This window comes from Lactuca serriola, chromosome 5, assembly GCF_051521515.1.
Source record: "Lactuca serriola cultivar US96UC23 chromosome 5, Lser_US96UC23_V15, whole genome shotgun sequence".
NCBI classification, from domain to species: Eukaryota; Viridiplantae; Streptophyta; class Magnoliopsida; order Asterales; family Asteraceae; genus Lactuca; species Lactuca serriola.
In genome coordinates this window covers 308,088,577-308,104,754 of record NC_136412.1, presented here as the reverse complement: position 1 = coordinate 308,104,754, position 16,178 = coordinate 308,088,577, and the positions used below count along the sequence as shown (strand labels likewise).

Here is a 16,178-nt window from a genome sequence, read left to right as displayed (position 1 = left end):
AATGATTAATTCTTGAACAATTATGTGTTTTAATGGAATCAATAATTTGTCCTCAAGTTATTGATTTCCAAAGGTCATCTCCTTATAATGAACATTTAAAACACATAAGTTACATAAAAATGAAGAGTCTTCACTTTTATGAACCCTTAACTCATAAGTTATGAAATGAAAAGTTTTGAAGAGTTTCAAAACTTGCCCTCAAGTTTTTGAATTTGTAAAGACACATACACTTTAAATTCCAAACCTTAGGCTTTTAAAAGTTAGAATTCAACCCTTATACTATTATAAGATTAATGGTTAATATTTATATATATGTATAAGATCAAGTTGTTTTACCGTTAGTAGGCCTCATTCACGGAGCCGGTCTATAAGGGGGTATAAGGTTGTTGTCTATAAAATGGCAGCTTAATGGGTGGCCACTCTCACCCACCGCTTCCTTGATCGGTGGAGGTTCGTTAGCCGAACGGGTAGGATAATGACATTAATTCTCATTAAAAGTATAATGATTATTATAAAGTAACTAAATGTTTTAATAAATTCCCAATCTTAGGTACTTTAGGAAAATGTGAAATGGTGCTAACCCATGAAATTCACACTTTGTATCTTACCAAGTTGTTGGTGGAGCGTGTGTGGTTAACCGGCACACTAACTTGGACTAGTAAGGATAACAAAGGGTGACTTAATGTTTATCATAGATCGGTGGAGTGTGTGTGGTTAACCGGCACATCAATTAGGTGATAATATTAAGGGTACCAAGTGAATTTGCATGGTTATTCACACCTTGTTTTGTGATCCTCGGCATCCCAGTCACAAAACTTGAAGGGGACAATCGAGAGTTCAATGAATCTCAAAAGAATCTAGGAATTTCAAAACCAATTAAACCTAATAATTCATTTCGTTTTCATGGTGGAAATTGGTGAATTGTCATTCACCTACCTTCAAATATGTTATAGCTTAGATTACGTCATCCCTCTTCTAAGTTATAATATATTGTGTTGGGTCCTAGCCTTAATATTACATTTGGGTGTCTTATTAAGGACTCTATATACCTTTATGGGAGAGTCATCTTCGATGGTTCCAACTTTATGGATTGGATCCAGAACATCAGGATGATCACTCGTTATGAGGACAAGGAATATGTCCTCGACGAGGAGCTTAAGGAACTTGAGCCGACTGCTACTCCTGACGAGATCGCTACATATGAGTCACATGAAAGAGATGCTACCAAAGTGGCATGCATCATGTTGGACACTATGACAGCCGAGCTCCAAAAGTCCTATGAGGACTACTATCCTTTCGAGGGGTACCAAGGGAAAGTCTTTTTATGGCTCCTCATCGAGTGGAACCAAAGGTGGTTCTGCTACTCCTTTTGCCATCCTTAAGGATGTTGATTGCTTCTATTGCCAGAATAAGGGGCACTGGAAATGAAACTACCCAAAGTACTTGCAGTATGTCAAGGATGGGAAAGTGAAACCATCCCATGCAGGTATTTACACTATATTGTCTGATAACTCACCATATTCTAACCCTTGGGTCCTTGATACATGTTATGGTATTCACATATATTCTGATTTGCAGGGCCTAAGAAGAAGTGAGGATGTGGAGCACGGGAAGATAAACTTAATCATGGGGAATGGGAAGGCTTCACCTGTTACCAAGATTGGAGTTTATACTTTGTTTCTAAGTAGTGGGTTAAAGTTAGATTTGAATAAATGTGTTTACTCGTCCAAAATGGCGAGGAATATTATTGTTTTTCATGGTTTGTACAAACAAGGGTTTACCTTTTCTTTTGAAAATGAAGTTGGTAGTATTAATGCTTTCTTTAATAATGTTCTTTATTTTAAAGCATTACCTTGTGATGGTGTGTATGAAACTGTGTCGTTTATAGATAACCTAGGAAATAATGTGATGTGTATTGATTCTTCTACTAGCTTGGTGATATTGCCATATTTATACATACTTTTAGGCAATATTTATTTACATTTCACATATATTTTGGTTATTTGCATAGAATAATGGTACTTATAACGATAAATTGTTATTTGCAGCCAAAATAGAAGCATTCTCGAAGAGAGGGACAAAAACTGACAATATTTGGAACTTTGGAGGCTTGAAGGGAAGAAGGATGAAAAACTCAGCAAAAAACGTGCTCACGACGTAAGTAATTAGATGTTAACAATGTGTGTAACAACCCAAAATTCAAGCCCAAAAATTTCGTTTTAATTATTTATTTCATAAAAACATTCTTTAGAAAATATTGTGCCAACACGACATTTCATAAAACAATGTATCATGTTCGAAACCCATATCATAAACAAATATCATATCAAAGTACAATCCCAGAAAACTTCGTGCGGAGAATCAGATGTGTGTGTGATGTCATGCTACGCCACCGGCTCCTTCCCCTTAGACGAAGAGGTACCTGAAACCAAAAACTGAAACCGAAAGCACAAAGCTTAGTGACTTCCCCCATCATACCACATACCATACAATACCATCAGTATCTTCCAACCGGTAATCATCATCGGTATCTTTCAACCGGTAGTCTTCATCGGTATCTTACAACCGGTAATCATCATCGGTATCTTTCAACCGGTAATCATCATCGGTATCTTTCAACCGGTAACTGGGGTCTATTCCACCCCCTACTACTAGCATACAACAACAAGGTATAAGCATACAATCAAACATATCCGAGTACTGACCTACCCTTCAGTCCTAAGGACCACTGTCAGGGAAAACTATCCCTATCATGCACGTAACATATCATACATATATATCTCATAACCAAACACGTATCTATACCAAGATAATTATCACAAAGACAATCATCTTCTAAAATACACCTGCTTGGTGGGTCGGCATTGTGGCCTTAGACCCACCCCTATTGGAAGGTAACTCACCTCAAAAGGTTGGTTGCTGAAAAGCTGATCTGCAAATGTCTGACAGCTGCTCCGGTGATCCCCCGGCTATATTTCCATAAAACACTTAATCAGACATTGATACTATTCCTAGGGTAAAATGACTATTTTACCCCTGATCGATTCCAACCCAAAGTCAAGTCAAGGTCAAAGTCAACTTCCAGTTGACCCGACTCGCCGAGTTGGCTTGCCAACTCATCGAGTCCATATCCAGTCGATTGTCCTTACTCCCGTCTCTACTCGTTGAGTTAGGCATTGACTCGAAGAGTTCACTTCCTAACTGATACCCAATGGTCCTTCATCCGACTCGCCGAGTTGTATGAACAACTCGTCAACGTAATCGTCATCCGATGAACACGTTTTGTCCTCGACTCACCGAGTTGTATGAACAACTCGTCGAGTTCTATGAAGATTGCCTTGGACTCGCCGAACACCTTCATGCACTCGCCGAGTCCCATGAACTTCCAAATTAATGGCTTAGTCCAGAATGTTGGGTCACTCCCCGGAGACCCCCTTAAAACTTTCCACACTCAACTGGGTCATTTCGACCCCCAACAGAATGGGACAGAACCCCCTAGACTCGCCGAGTCCAAGAATGGACTCGCTGAGTTGGTCACGTCCATTCCCTAAATCTTTGCTTTTTGATAAACATCCTTTAATAAAAATATAGATCCAAGCTTCTACAATCGATCTAGCACGTAAAGTTACAAACTTTACATGCTTGCATGGGTCTTTGAGCCCAAAAGGACATAAAAAAGCTCATATGGCACATGGGACCTTTCATGGGTGCAAAAGCAACCCAAATCTGCCTAGAGACTCCTTTCATGACGTGATTCAGAAGCTTAAACCCCCAACCATGTTTGCAAACATGGCTGGCCACCAAAAATGGCTCATAAAAGCCCTAAACCTCCCCAAAGAGGGATCTAACAAATTAATGAGCAAGATCACAACTTTTTACCTTCAATGAGCTGAAGAAGGAGCACAAACTCAGGTTCCCTTCATCTCTACTTGCTTCCTCAAGCTTCTCTCCTTCCTTCCTTAAGATCACAACACCAAAATCCACCAACAAGGCTTAGATTGCTTCAAAAACGGCTAGGGTTTCAGTGAGGGGTGTTTGGGAGCATAAAGGAGTGATGGAGGCTGCATAAGGTCATTTAAATAAGGTGCAAACCCCTAGATTAGGGTTTTTGTCCAGACAGCGGCTACTCGCCGAGTCCGGGACCCGACTCGCCGAGTATGCAACTTAAACTCCGCGTCTCATCCCGCTTCTACTCGGCGAGTCAGTCATTCGACTCACCGAGTCCAAGGCCAAAATTGTAAATCATCAACAGAATTAAATACAAGAATATGTACCAAGAACCAGGTGCTACAAATCTCCCCCACTTATTTTAGACTTCGTCCTCGAAGTCTGATGCTCGCTCCTGAAACAGCTCGGGGTAATGCTCCATCATCTCGTACACCGGCTCCCAAGTCCACTCCGACCCCTTCCGGTGCCGCTATTGCACCTTCACGAGTTCCACTCTTTTGTTCCTCAGATCCTTCGATTTCCGGTCAAGGATCGCTATAGGCCGCTCGATGTAATTCAGGTTGTCATCAACCTGAATGTCCTCCAAGGGTATCATCGTCGAGTCGTCCACCAGGCACTTCCGCAGCTGAGAGACGTGGAAAGTGTTGTGGATCTGACTGAGTTCGGCTGGAAGATCCAGCCGGTACACCACCTTGCCCACCCGGGCTACAACCCTAAACGGTCCAATAAACCTGGGACCCAACTTGCCCCGCTTCCTGAATCGGACGACGCCCTTGCAAGGCGACACCTTCAAGAGAACCATATCCCCGACCTGGAACTCTAAGTCTGATCGATACTTATCGGCATAACTTTTCTGCCGACTCTGAGCAGTCTGAAGCTTGCTCCGAACCTGCTGAATCTTCTCTGTCGTCTTGAGCACTACATCAGTGCTCCCCATGACCCTCTGGCCAACCTCGCCCCAGCATATCGGGGTCCTGCACCTCCTCCTATACAACATCTCGAAGGGAGGACGGTCGATACTCGCATGATAGCTATTATTATATGAGAACTCCGCCAATGGAAGGTAAGTATCCCAGCTACCTCCGAAGTCTAAAAACATGCCCGCAGCATGTCCTCCAGAGTCTGGATGGTCCGCTCGCTCTAGTCATCCGTCTACAGGTGAAAGGCGGTGCTGAAATGCAAATGAGTACCCAACTCGTCGTGGAATTTTTCCAAAACCTGGATGTGAACCGCACATCCCTATCCGAAATCACCGAAACTGGCACTCTGTGCCGCGCCACCACCTCCCTGATATAAATATCGGCCAATTTCTCGGCCGAGATGCTCTCCTGAATCGGGATAAAGTGGGCGCTCTTGGTCAACCGATCGACGATGACCCAGATCGAATCCACTCCCCGCACGGTCCTGGGAAGCTTGGTGATAAAATCCATCGTGATGTCTTCCAATTTCCATAGCGGAATATCCAACGGCTGCATCTTGTCGTGCGGTATCTGATGCTCGGCCTTGACCTACCTGCAGGTCAAGCACCGCTCCACGTACCATGCCACATCCCGCTTCATGCAGGGCCACCAATAGTCCAGACGAATATCCCTATACATCTTCATCGCCCCGGGATGAATGGAGAACCGGGATTTCTGATAAGGGACCCACACCCTACGGTGAAGAGTCAATAACCCTCGGCTATCATAGGCGAAGGAGGAAACCTGCCCCACAATCCGCTCACTCTTCTGATGTTCCTCCTTCATAGCCTCTTGCTGAGCCTCCTGAATTCGCTCCAGCAGCGGAGTCACCACTATCATCCTTAGGCAAATATCTCGGATCGACGCTGCCTTGCGGCTAAGCGCGTCAACCACCACATTGGCTTTCCCCGGATGGTAAAGGATCTCACAATCATAATCCTTTACCACGTCAAGCCACCGACGCTGCCTCATGTTCAGATTCGGCTGGTCCATGAGATACCTTAGGCTCTTGTGGTCCGTGTAGATGGTACAATGAACCCCATAGAGGTAATGACGCCAAATCTTGAGGGCGAACACAACAGCCCCCAGCTTCAAATCATGCGTTGGGTAGTTCGCCTCGTGAGGCTTCAACTGCCTCGAAGCGTAAGCAATAACGTGCCCTCTCTACATCAACACTGCGCCCAAACCCGAGATGGACGCATCGCAGTACACAACAAAATCTTCCATGCCCTCTGGCAGGGCTAAGATCGGCGCCTCGCACAATCTTTGTCTCAACGTCTCGAATGCGGCCTGCTGCTCGGGCCCCCAATGAAAAACCATGACTTTCCTCGTCATCCTGGTCAGGGGTACGGCTATCTTGGAGAAGTCCTGAATGAATCTCCGATAGTAGCCCGCCAATCCCAGGAAGCTCCGAATCTCGGATGGAGACCTCGGGACCACCCATCTCATCACGGCCTCTACCTTGGCTGGATCCGCTGATATCCCGTCATGGTTGACAAGGTGCCCCAGAAACTGCACCTCGCGCAACCAGAACTCGCACTTGGAGAACTTAGCATATAAGCTCTCCCTCCTCAAAGTACTCAGAACCTCACGCAAGTGCTCCTCATGTTGCTCTCGCGTCTTGGAATAAACCAAGATATCGTCAATGAAAACAATCACGGACCGATCCAACATCGGCCGGCACACGCGATTCATGAGATCCATGAATGCGGAAGGAGCATTGGTGAGCCCGAAAGGCATCACCACAAACTCATAATGACCGTAGCGTGTCCGAAAAGCAATCTTTTGCACATCCTCCTCTCTGACCCTCATCTTATGATACCCTAATCGCAAATCAATCTTGGAGAACCAAATGCTCCCTGAAGTTGGTCGAAGAGGTCATCAATCCTCGGGAGTGGGTAACGGTTCTTCACCGTTACCTTATTCAGCTCCCGATAGTCTATACACATCCGATGCGACCCGTCCTTCTTCTTCACAAACAGAATCAGGGCTCCCCAGGGTGAACTGCTCGGCCTAATGAATCCCTTGTCTAACAGCTCCTGCAGTTGTGTGGACAACTCCTGCATCTCAGGAGGAGCCAACCGATACGGTGCCTTGGCTATCGGAGCCGCGCCAGGGACTAGGTTGATCCTAAACTCCACCTGCCTCTCCGGAGGTATCCCAGGCAACTCCTCGGGGAATACATCCATAAACTCCCGCACCACGGGTACATCACCCACTGTCGCCTTACCCGCCTCCCGGGTGTCCATAACATACGCGATATACCATGCGCAACCTTGCTGAAGGTAGCGCCTAGCTCTTGCTGCTGAACATACAGTTGGACCTCGCTGTGGCCTCTCGCCCTGAACTACCAACTCTCCCCCACTTAGGGTCCTAATCTGTACCAGCTGATGTGCACAATCTATCACTGCCCCATTGGGGCTCAACCAATCCATGCCTATAATAACCTTGTTCCCCCACAACGGTGTGGGAACCAATTCTACCAGGTAACGTTCCTCGAACAGCCTCAAAACACAATCTCGGTAGACCTCCGATGCTCACACTGATCAGTCGTCTGCAATCTCGACCTCTAGGGGGCAGTCCAACATGCCCGAAGACTCAGGAAACTTCTTGCTAAGAGCAAGAGAGACAAATGATCGGGTAGCACCCGAATCAAATAACACCTGAACTAGAATACCGTTCACATGGAACGATCCTAAACACATATACACAGAGCACATATCAATATTATAACATCATACAAATAAACCAGAGGAAAAGAATCATACCCGTCACCACATCGGGTGCAGCACGTGCCTCCTCGGCTGTCAGCTGAAATGCTCGGCTCCGAACCACTAGAGCCTCCGACTTGACCTTCCGGCCATCCACAACCCGTGCTGTCGCTGATGCTGGCGCCACTGCTGGCGCTGCTGCTGCTGCGGCTGCTGCCAACCTGGGATAATTGGCCTTTTTATGGCCCCTCTAATTGCAATGGAAGCAAATCAGGTCTGATGTCTGAATCGCGGAAGCAGGGGCAGCACAATCCCTGCCAAAATGCCCCACCTTGCCGCACTTATAGCATCTTGAACCCGACCCAGTGCGACAAACTCCCTCATGTGACCGACCGCATTTCCCACAGCGATCCCGCCCTGACTGGCCTTTCAGCATACCATCGGATCCCTTGGGCTTCTTTCCCGAAGCCCCCATTGCCTGTCCCTCAGCAGCCTTCCTCTTCTGTATGTGCTCCAAATCAATCTCTCTCTCCCTAGCCCTGGCAATCATGGACTCCAGGTAAGGGCAAGCAGAGAAACTAACATGCTCCCAAATATTAGCCCGTAGCATATCATGGTATCGGGTCCTCTTCATATCCTCATCCCTCGCATATTGGGGTACCAACAAGGCCCTCTCCAGGAACTTGGCGGTAATCTCCGCCACAGTCTCTGTAGTCTGTCTCATATCCAAGAACTCTCTGGCCAGTTGTTGAAGCTCCACAGCTGGTGCAAAGTCAGCCCTGAATCGGGTCACGAAATCTGACCATGACATAGCCTCAATAGCTGGGGCTCCCAACGTATCGCCAATCAACTCCCACCAGTCTCTGGCTCTATCCCTCAGACAACCTGCAGCGAAACGGCCATTCGACCCTTCCGGGAAGAAGCTCGTCAGTTGAGCAGACCCGATGTCTGCGATCCACCTCCTAGCAGCAATGGGGTCCTTCACCCCATGAAAATCCAGCGCACCACTCCCACGGAAGTCCTTAAAGGACAGTGTGTGTGTACCCACCTGGCTAGACGCCAGATCACTCCTAAATGCCCGGAGGCGATCCTCCATCAGCTTGATAATCCCTTCCTTGATCGACCCGAAAATGACCGGGGTCACCTCAAGGATACCTCTCGTAATCTCAGACGCGGTAAACTCGCGTAACCCATCATCGACATGCTCGGATCCCGCTCCCGAACCCGATCCTGAACCAGATCCTGATCCCCCTGCTCCATGACATGTAACCACCATTCTGAAAATAATAACACAATTGTCAGGATCACATATACCCCCGAAAGGTCTCACACACTCTCCAAGTTTCCAGGTTCCATCTCGGCCCTCCTTTAATCAAGTACGGATCCTCTGCTTTCAGTAGTACAGGCCCATACTACCTTGCACATCTATCCGTACTTTCCTCAAGGATTGCCTTGACTTCACCAAGTCCCTTTTCACCGTTGCTCTTCCCACTGATCATATCCTAGGTCTCCCTAGGGCACTCTTCAACATACTCCCCGCCATCAGCTGCATTAGGTGTCCTTACCGCGCCCCCTAACTACTGTGTAGATACTGTTACATATCTATTCACTAGTTAGTCGAAGTTGGCCAGAACCCCCATAGCACAAGCAAGCAGCATTTGTGCGTTGAGTAACCAAACCATGCATAACCTACACAGGCCATCCTACAACTGACTAAACAGTCCTAACATACAGCTCATACAAAAGGCATATAAGGCATCCTTCCTAGATCCTTATCCCTAACTAGCATGCAATTCTCAGAATCATATATCAGGAAAACAAGGCATCCTCCTAGACCCTTAGTCCTATTCTAGCATGTAGTTCCCTGAATCGAAACCATACAACATAACATAACAAGTATGGGTATCTTGGGAAAAACTTACTTGAGCCCAGCCGGTCGCACGCATCACACACTTCGTCTTTCTTAAAACTTCCCATTTTAGATTTTAGAAAACCATTTTTCTTGTAAAAATCTTTTAGTCCCTCGGTTTGAGTCCATACACCCCCGAGGGTGTGTCCGAATCCCTCAAACCAGGGCTCTGATACCAACTTGTAACAACCCAAAATTCAAGCCCAAAAATTTCATTTTAATTATTTATTTCATAAAAACATTCTTTAGAAAATATTGTGCCAACACGACATTTCATAAAACAATGTATCATGTTCGAAACCCATATCATAAACAAATATCATATCAGAGTACAATCCCAGAAATCTTCGTGCGGAGAATCAGATGTGTGTGTGATGTCATGCTATGCCGCCGGCTCCTTCCCCTTAGACGAAGAGGTACCTAAAACCAAAAACTGAAACCGTAATCACAAAGTTTAGTGAGTTCCCCCATCATACCACATACCATACAATACCATCGGTATTTTCCAACCGGTAATCATCATCGGTATCTTTCAACCGGTAGTCTTCATCGCAATCTTACAACAGGTCATTATCATTGGTATCTTTCAACCGGTAATCATCATCGGTATCTTTCAACCGGTAACTGGGGTCTATTCCACCCCCTACTACTAGCATACAACAACAAGGTATAAGCATACAATCAGGCCTATCCAAGTACTGACCTACCCTTCGGTCCTAAGGACCACTGTCAGGGAAAACTATCCCTATCATGCACGTAACATATCATACATATATATCTCATAACCAAACACGTATCTATACCAAGTTAATTATCACAAAGACAATCATCTTCTAAAATACTCCTGCTTGTTGGGCCGGCATTGTGGCCTTAGACCCACCCCTATTGGAAGGTAACTCACCTCAAAAGGCTGGTTGCTGAAAAGCTGATCTGCAAATGTCTGACAGCTGCTCCGGTGATCCCCCGACTATATTTCCATAAAACACTTAATCAGACATTGATACTATTCCTAGGGTAAAATGACTATTTTACCCCTGACTGATTCCAAACCAAAGTCAAGTCAAGGTCAAAGTAACCTTCCAGTTGACCCGAATCGCCGAGTTGGCTTGCCAACTCGTCGAGTCCATATCCAGTCGATTGTCCTTACTCTCGTCTCTACTCGTCGAGTTAGGCATTGACTCGACGAATTCACTTCCTAACTGATACCCAATGGTCCTTCATCTGACTCGCTGAGTTGTATGAACAACTGGTCGAGTTAATCTTCATCCGATGAGCACGTTCTGTCCTCGACTCACCGAGTTGTATGAACAACTCGTCGAGTTCTATGAAGATTGCCTTGGACTCGCCGAGCACCTTCATGCACTCGCCGAGTCCCATGAACTTCCAGATTAATGGCTTAGTCCAGAACGTTGGGTCACTCCCCGGAGACCCCCTTAAAACTTTCCACACTCAACTGGGTCATTTCGACCCCCAACAGAATGGGACAGAACCCCTAGACTCGCCGAGTCCAAGAATGGACTCGCCGAGTTGGTCACGTCCATTCCCTAAATCTTTGCTTTCTGATGAACATCCATTGATCAAAAGATAGATCCAAGCTTCTACAATCGATCTAGCACGTAAAGTTACAAACTTTACGTGCTTGCATGGGACTTTGAGCTCAAAAGGACATAAAACAAGCTCATATGGCACATGGGACCTTTCATGGGTGCAAAAGCAACCCAAATCTGCCTAGAGACTCCTTTCATGACATGATTCAGAAGCTTAAACCCCCAACCATGTTTGCAAACATGGTTGGCCACCAAAAAAGGCTCAAAAAAGCCCTAAACCTCCCCAAAGAGGGATCTAACAAATGAATGAGCAACATCACAGCTTTTTACCTTCAATGAGCTGTAGAAGGTGCACAAACTCAGGTTCCCTTGATCTCTACTTGCTTCCTCAAGCTTCTCTCCTTCCTTCCTTAAGAACACAACACCAAAATCCACCAACAAGGCTTAGATTGCTTCAAAAACGGCTAGGGTTTCAGTGAGGGGTGTTTGGGAGCATAAAGGAGTGATGGAGGCTGCATAAGGTCGTTTAAATTGGGTGCAAACCCCTGGATTAGGATTTTTGTCCAGACAGCGGCTACTCGCCGAGTCCGGGACCCAACTCGCCGAGTCTGAAACTTAAACTTCGCGTCTCATCCTGCTTCTACTCGGCGAGTCAATCCTTCGACTCGCCGAGTCCAATGCCAAAATTGTAAATATCAACATAATTAAATACAAGAATACGTACCAAGAACCAGGTGTTACAATGTGAGCAAAGTATTCCAGAAGATATGCATCCGGGTGAAAGAGTCCTTGTCGAATACGGAGAACTCGCATTCATGACGTGAATCCTTGTGGTTCACGACGTGAACTCGATAAAATCAGATATTATAAATTCTCTTCCTCATTACGACTTGAAAAACTTTTGGCTGGAGAAAAGGGTTTCAGAAGACGAATTTCAACAGAAGAAAAGTCTTGGAAGAAGGTTTCAACACCAAAAGAGTAGAGGTTCATAATTAGTTTAATTTTTGATACTTGAACATGTCTTATACTTTAATTTGTGCTTGTTTATTTGCTAGTATATCCGGCAAAAACTAGTTGCTTCTGTTAGCTAGATGAAGCTGGAACTCATGGTTTTGATGCATTAGATTTGACTTTACTTGTTGGTAATATGCTTGTGTTGATTGATTTTACCTAGCATGTTTAGTTTAATATTTAATTGCTTTAAATTCTTGTTATGTGTAGTTAGTGAATACAAATCTGTATGAATTTGAATACCTAATGATTCCGTGAACACTAGTTTATTAGAGCTAAGATCAAACCAATCTTAGATAAGTAATTGAATCATTGAATTAAGTTGTGCTAGAGAACTTATATTATGACTATAATTGTGTTTTGATTAATCAATCTTACATGGCTCCAATCTTATTCAATAATTGATTATGTGTTAACTATTGTGTGACCATACATAAACTTACATGAATTAATTAAAGTTAGTAGATTTAGAACTAAATTGCTAATACTATCTTAATTGGTACCAACAGTAATTGTCATAGCTAAATTATAAACCATTGAGGGAAAGTGGATTCGAACTAACAGAAGTATTTTTAGTAATTGATTAAATTTGAGTAAAGTTCGTATGATCTTGTAAAATCAGATAAAACCCTTTTAAGCTGTTAATAATTAGATTAATTTAGTAGTAAGTAGAATAATTAGTTAACACCGTTCCCTGTGATCGACACCCGACTTACCCAACTATTCTATAATTCGACTAGGTACACTGCCTAGGTGCATTTTAGTTAGTTAAGTTAGCTAGGTTATAAATTATAAAATTAGTGGGTACTTTTGTGCACATCAAGTGTTTGGTGCCGTTTCCGAGGAATGGCTTCGTTAATTACTGATTTATTTCGCTTTAAATTAATCGATCCTTTTTGCATTACAGAACTCACGACGTGAATCCTGTGATTCCTCGTTTTCTTAGTTTAGTTTGTCTTTCTTAGTTCAGTTTTACGTTTTTTTTCTTGTTTACTTTGCAGGAGTTCATGACCAAGGGTTCTAACACACCTTTGGTACCACCTCTTGAAGATCCAGAGTCCGCCCTTCACAAAAAGAAAGATAAGGACATGAAAGAAGATCAAACACCAAAGAAGACGCCCTTACAAGAACTCAAGTCAATATTCTCAAAGAAGTCGGGAAAGAAAACGGAAGAGTCGAGTTCATCTTCAAAGGAAAAGAACAAGGTTGAAGACTTAGATCAAATACATATCCCAAACGAATCCGAAGCCGAGTTTTGTAACATCCCAAGTCGGAATCAAGAGTTCAGGGGGATAAAGTGTAGGTTTGGAAAAGAAGGACTCGACGAGTAAGAGCTTCAGCTCGTCGAGTCGAAGCGTGTGCCGGGCACATGTTAAGTGACCCAACTCGCCAAGTCGGCGGCTGGACTTGACGAGTCAGTGCTGGAATGAGAAACCCTAATTTATAGGGTTTGCACCCTATTTAAAGAACCTTAAGCCTTCACCCCAGCCTCTTTAGCATCCCTTGACGTCCATGAGCTTTCCCCCATCGATTTCAACCCTAAATTGTGAGAGAGAAGGAATTTTGTGTATTAGAAGCAATGAAATGGCTTGTAATCGTCAAAATGAAGATGTCACGTTTGGACTCAGCGAGTTAGTAGAACAACTCGGCGAGTCTATTGAAGATTGCCTTGGACTCGGCGAGTCTGGTCGTGGAACCCTAGCCTTTTCTAGTTAAGCCGTGTCTCTGTGAGTTGAGGGACAACTCGGTGAGTTGAGCAGGATGGGACTCGAAGATTGTTGGACTCGACGAGTCTTGGGGTGACTCGGCGAGTTGAGTCGTGATTGGGAGTTTCTAAGTATAGGGACTCGACGAGTCAATGCGTTGACTCGGCGAGTAGGGTCAACCAGGAAGGTTGACTTTGACTGATGACTTTAATTTTGACCGAGGGTTGACCAGTTGACTTCCAGGGGTATTTTGGTAATTATTGGTATTTCTTGGATTTGGTTATTTGGTAATGTTCAGTGGTGGAGTTCGTGTCGGTGGTCAGAGCAGCGTGATCTTATTCTTCATTCGGCAATTGCAGGTGAGTTATCCTCACTATATCGACAGGCTCTAAGGCACCAAGGTTGGCCCTTTATTGGATTGAAATCCGGGTATCTGTTTGATATGTTATTGCTTGCTATGTCTGCATCCTGGTGTATAGGATGATGCTATGTTAGTGACCGGTTAGGTCGGTATCCTGGTTAGGATGTTGCTATGATATGTGATCTACTAGATCGGTTTGATTAGATGTGAATTGTTATATGATTATATGTTTATGTGCACATGGATGTTTGGGCTGGGGTTGGGTTGAGGCGGGTCCTGCTTTGTGCTGTAGGCCAACATACCCAGGGCGGACCGGTTAGACCGAAGGCCCGGCGAGCGGTCCGGATAGGCTGAAGGCCCCAAGAGGGCAGACCAGACGTGCCGAGGCTCGGAGAGTGGAGCAGATAGACTGAAGGCCCGGTGCGGGCGGACCAATCATACTGTAGACTCGGAGAGTGGACCAGGTGGACTGAAGGCCCGGTGCGGGCGGACCAGTCACACTGTAGACTCGGAGAGAGAGAGGACCGGGTGGACTGAAGGCCTGGTGCAGGCGGACTAGTCACACTGTAGACTCGATATGCATGGCAGTTCTGTTTATGATATGATATGATATATGTATGGTATTGTGGTTGGTATTTTGGGGGTAACTCACTAAGCTTTCGGTCTTACAGTTTCAGTGTATTGTTTCAGGTACTTCAGGAGATCGTGGCAAGGCGAAGGCGTGATCGTACCACTCCTCAGTTTTATGTTGATGTTTCTGGGATACCCTGATAATAAATGAATTGAAAACTTTTTTGTAATAACTTAATGAATATGAGTTGCTTTTGGAAAAGTTTAAATTGGTTGAAATTTTATGGTCGTTACAAGTTTGGACTTTATACAAGTGAACCCGAGAACGAGCCAAGAAACGAGATGACGAATATTAAAGAAATGTCCATGGGAGCTTACAGAAAGAGAATTCGAGATGATGTTGGTCCAGGTTTAGTACAACCTGTCATTCCTGCCACTGCCACATTCGAGCTGAAAGGACATATCCTTTTTGCACTGAAGGATATCCCATTCTATGGAAAAGATCATGAGGATGCGTTTAAGCACTTATATGAAGTCAACGACATTGCTGATTATTTCAATGTCCTGAATGTGAATAGAGATACCGTCTTGCTAAGGATGCTTCCTATTACTTTTAAGGGAGCTGCTAAGGATTGGTTAAAAGCACTACCACCGGGTACAATCACTACTTGGGCTCAGATGCGTGAGCAGTTTCTAGACCAATTTTGTCCACCATCCAAGATAGCTAAACTCAAGAAGGCAATAGCCAATTTTGAGCAAAACCCGGGGGAGTCACTTTACGAGTCTTGGGAGCGCTACAAGGGGTTGTTATGGAATTGTCCTCAACATGACCTTAACATTTAACAAGAATATGGAATTGTCCATATTCTATGACACGGTCAATGTAATGACTAGGCAACTCCTTGATTCTCAAGGACCACTTACAAAGAAAAATCTGGGTGAAGTCAAGGAATTAGTTGACGAATTTGCAAAGCATTCTCATGAATACCACAATCCAAGGAATGAAGGAGTAAATGGAGTTGGAAGTGCACATTCTGAAGAGATGGTTGTTGTGATGGCAATGCTAAATAATATGGACCGAAGGCTGACCCAAATGGACCAATCAATTCATGCAATTAGAGTTGGTTGTGAAAGATGCAATGTGCCACACTTGACTAAAGATTGCCATTTGGATGAATATGGGAACAAGAAGGCTCAAGTTTTCTACTCAAGTGGGGACAAGTATGATGAAGACTGGAGAAAACCAAAGAAAGAGTGGCTGCCTTACGATGAGTACAAGAGGCAACAAGAAAAAAAATATAAGCAGATAGGCCGAGGCTTCTACCAAAAAGAGCAACCACCAGCCGAGAAGAAAATAGACTTGGAAAACATGTTGACCCGATTTATGGAAGCATCCGAGAGAAGACATGATGATACCGATGCATTGCTAAAGGAACACATGAATATGATGAAAGAA

At 44.6% G+C, this 16,178-nt stretch overlaps 1 non-coding gene across 1 annotated transcript; it reads right to left on the bottom strand.

The window, feature by feature from the left end:
* Positions 1 to 15,448: 15,448 nt before the first annotated feature.
* On the bottom strand, positions 15,449 to 15,555 carry LOC145056036 (small nucleolar RNA R71). The gene has a single exon (XR_013685577.1). It is a non-coding gene; the product is annotated as a small nucleolar RNA R71 (small nucleolar RNA).
* Between the last annotated feature and the right edge of the window lie 623 nt (positions 15,556 to 16,178).